Genomic DNA, 4,570 nt, shown 5'->3' on the forward strand with positions numbered 1-4,570 from the left:
TTTAGTAGGTAATTTTGATGCAAATTACACCTTGTATATGACTTTGTTCTCACATTTATCAGAATTTCAATATGTTAATGTTTATATAATTAAGTTATAATAATTTGAACTTAATTGTTTAAAATGCCAATTTTAATTTGAGAAAGTTAATAATATTGGGCATATTCGGTAACTATTAAAAAAATTGTTTATTATTTTATTTAATAAAAATCTGAAAAAACAGTAAGAAAACACGTTCGGTAATTCATTTTTGCTTTTTATTTTTTAAAAATAAAATCAAAATTAATTAAATTTTGAAAACATAATTTTGATCCTTTTAAAATTTTAAGAAACATGTTTTCATTTCTCTCACCTTCCTCACGCTTCTGAGCCTTCCTCCATTGCCTTCCTCCCTTAGCTCAACAATGGCAATTGCTTCTTCAGACTTTCAAGGTTTATTCTCTACTCCGATTTCTTCAGGAATGATTTTCATCTCATTCTTTCATGCGTCTATGATCTATTTTTAAATCTCTCTCTCCCTCTCTCATCTGATTTGTCTCTCTCTCATATCCATCACATTCGACAGAACATTAGATTATGTTGCTGTAAATATGAAGTGCTTACTCTCTTGTTACATGTGCTTTATGTAGGAGAATTGATGATTTAAGCTTGGAAATTTCAATTTCAGATCAAAGACCTCTCTGGCCCTGATCCCTTTGCTTTACTCAATGTACACTCCCTTCCAATCCAATCCAATCATATAAATATATTACATATTTCTTTCATTATGGTTGTTCCTCCATTGTAGATCTGTGATAAAGTTTTGCTGCCACTCTTTGAATCTGATTCCATTTACATTTGTGGATTTCTACATTGTGGTTTTACTGGCTGTTTGGCAACTGGGTTTTTGTTTGTTTTGCTTTTTTTTATGTGGGTGGATCTTACTTTTCGACTTTGTTCTCTCATGGGTTGAGTGAGTTGGTGGAGCTTTCAATTGGGCTAAAAATTTCTTTTCACATATGTCATGATTTGTATCTTAGACCGTACATTAATTTTGTATTTTTGGATTGTCTTTGCTTTTCATTTCATTTTATGATACTTCTCAGATCCTATATTTTCATTTTCTCCATTGGCCATCCACACACAGAATTTGCTAGCAGACCCAAGGTGCACCCTAGTTATGTAGGTAGTAATTGACTTTTTTGTGTCTATGGATTTAGGCATGTTTTTGTATCTCTATAGATTTTATTGACAATTACGAATTCTCAGATTCCTGGATGGAGTGGATTGTCAAATGCAAGGGTAACAATTTTTGGTGATGTCTATCCACTTCCAGAACACCAACAGGTTGCTTTCAATTTCATAATCTGACAATGATGACATTTATTCTTATTTTTCCTTCTTTCTTGGCTACACATGCTTTTCAGAATCCTTATTGAGTGTCATAATAGTTTCATCAATTTGTCCTTATCATTAGATTTACATTGTAGATGCATGAGCATAATTCAGTCAAGGCTAGTTTCTTTGTTTCATTTATTTATACTGTAATCATGTTCAGGACAAGTGATCAAGGGATGGGATGAAGGAATTGAAACCATAAAGAAGGGTGAAAATTTCATATTCACCATACCTCCTGAGCTAGCTTATGGCGAGTCTGGTTCTCCTCCCACCATTCCTCCCAATGCTACTCTTCAATTTGATGTGGAGTTACTTTCTTGGACCAGTGTCAAGGACATATGCAAAGATGGTGGAATTTTCAAGAAAATACTAGTTGGAGGAGAGAAATGGGAGAACCCAAAAGACCTGGATGAAGTATTTGGTAATGTTATCTAACATTTTTTTGTACTATCTTGTATTAGATATTCAATTTGAAGATGTGGGTTACTAAAATAATTATGTTTTCATTGCAGTTAACTACAAAGTTCGACTGGAAGACGGGACTTTAATTTCAAAATCGGATGGAGTAGAGTTCACTGTTGGGGATGGTACGATCCATTTTCCATTTTTGGTCTCAAGACTGTTTTCTTACAGGCTATTTCTGCCCTGCCTTGGCCAAAGCTATGAAAACAATGAAGAAGGGAGAAAAGGTCTTGTTGACACAGTGAAGCCAAAATGTGAGTAAGATTCTCATCGATTGCATACATGTATTTTAATAATTGAGATTTGTTAGTTTGTCTCTTTGTTCAACTTTGTGCTTCCCTGTATTGATCTTATTAAATCTACAGATGGATTTGGTGAGGTGGGAAAACCTGTTGTTGTTGGGGAAGGTGCTGCGCCTCCTAATGCCACTCTTCAGATAACTCTTGAGTTGGTCTCTTAGAAGACTGTTACTGATATTTTCAAAAATAGTAGAGTCTTGAAGAAGACCTTGAAGGAGGGTGAGGGATATGATCGTCCTAATGATGGGACTCTTGTTCAAGGTAAGGTGAAATGAAAGTTGATTCATTTTGGGTTATAATAAACTTATGATGTTACTGAACTTACTCTTTTCACCAGTGAAACTTACTGGAAAATTACATGATGGGACTGTGCTTACTCAAAAGGGCCATGATGATGAGAAGCCATACGAGTTCAAAGTTGATGAAGGTAAATGGCATATTATCAAGACACTATACCAGTTTGTAGCAATGAAAGAAAACTATTGGAACTAACTGTTTGGATGCATGCACTTCATTTTCAGAGCAAGTAATTGATGGTCTTGATTGAGCTGTGAAGAACATGAAGAAAGGGGAAGTTTCTCTGGTTACAATTAACCCAGAGTATGCTTTTGGCTCATCTGATTCATCATAGGACTTGGCTGTTGTTCCTGCTAATTCTGATGTTTACTATGAGATTGAGCTGGTCTCTTTTGTTAAGGTGGGTGCCATTTGCTCTCTGGTTGCTATACCAATGTTTCTGCTGCTGTTTTGGGAGGAATCCATGGGGTCTTCACAATGACACTGAGAGATTTGCTTGATGTGCAGGAAAAAGAATTTTGGGATATGAGCACACCAGAGAAGATTGAATCCGCAGGGAAGAAGAAGGAAGAGGGTAATGCCTTGTTCAAGGCTCGTAAATATGAAAGAGCCTCAAAAACATATGAGAAGGTATTGCATAACTAGTTTCAACAATATTCTTTCTCTACAACCCCTTAATCAGGCACTAATACTATCACCCTTTACATTGGTCAACATGCCGTGAGTTTCATTGAATATGATTCTTCCTTCAGTGATGAGGAGAAGCAGCAAGCAAAGGTGCTGAAAATCACCTGTAATCTCAACAATGCAGCCTGCAAAATAAAACTTAAAGACTACAAACAAGCAGAGAAACTTTGTACAAAGGTTTTAGAACTTGACAGTAAGAATGTGAAAGCACTGTACAAAAGGGCTCAAGCATATATTCAACAGGTTGACTTGGACTTGGCAGAGATTGATATCAAGAAGGCCTTTGAGATTGACCCAGATAATAGGTGAAGTCTCCATCTCTTCTTGAATATTTTCAGGAATAGAGAACACTATTATTCGTGTTTCCAAGATGAAAAGGGCAAACAAAGAAACACATGCGGTGTTTCGGTGTGTTGAAGGCCCATTTTTCAATCCTAAAGCAAATGCCTTCATATGACCTAAGAGTACAAAAGTTCATTGTCATTGCTTGATGTGGGATTCACAATTTTATAAGGACAAATGCAGAAGCAGATGTATATTTTGATAGAGGTGAAGGAAATTCTGAAGTACATGCCACTACTTTACAAAGCACGGATGAAACTTTGACTAATAGTGTAGAGTTCAGTATTTCTAGAACTCATATACGTGAAATAGCTCATGTTCGTGATGAAATTGTTGACCATATATGGAGATCTAGTCGACGATAGTGAGATTGAGTAAATACATTAGTTGATTGTTATGACTCGTTTAATACTTTACTTTAAGTTTGGACAATTATGAGTTCATTCGTTTTTATTTTACTTTGTAGACTTTATTGATTTTGTGTTATCTCATGGATAGATATATTCAGTTTTGAAATTTGAGATTACTTGAATATTATTAATATTACCTTTTTTTCTATAATTTTCTTATTTTTTTATTTTAAATTAATAAATCGTGGTCACAAAAAATATTTTTATTTTTTAGTTTAAAAAATGAAAATAAAAAATAAAATTTCAAAAAAATGTTTACCAAATATGTTATTTATTTTTTATTTTTTAAACAAAAAATAAAAATAAAAATTACCAAAATATTTTTATTTTTGAGTTTAAAAAATTTAAAAACAAAAATTTGACCAAAGACAACCCTTGTAAGTCCTTATTTTTATAAATTTGTTTTTAAATAAAAAAAACCATATTTATAAAAATTTCCACGTTTTCTTTCGAAATGTTGAATATAATATTTTACATTTAACCTCAAAGTAAAAAAAATAAAAAGTATATTTCATGGTCTTTTATATTATAATTATAGCAAAAACAAAATAATAATAATAATGGGTCCGCTTGGTAAAATTTTTGTTTTTTGAATTTTTCAAACACAAAAATAGAAATATTATTTTATTTATGTTTCTTTATTTTTAGAAAATAAAAATATGTTTGGTAACTATTTTTGTTTTTTGTTTCTAAAAA

General features: G+C 32.7%; 1 pseudogene; it reads left to right on the forward strand.

The window, feature by feature from the left end:
* The first annotated feature begins 341 nt into the window (after window positions 1-341).
* On the forward strand, window positions 342-3,922 carry LOC133823402 (peptidyl-prolyl cis-trans isomerase FKBP62-like; annotated as a pseudogene).
* The last annotated feature ends 648 nt before the right edge of the window (window positions 3,923-4,570 follow it).

This window comes from Humulus lupulus, chromosome 3, assembly GCF_963169125.1.
Source record: "Humulus lupulus chromosome 3, drHumLupu1.1, whole genome shotgun sequence".
Classification (NCBI taxonomy): domain Eukaryota; kingdom Viridiplantae; phylum Streptophyta; class Magnoliopsida; order Rosales; family Cannabaceae; genus Humulus; species Humulus lupulus.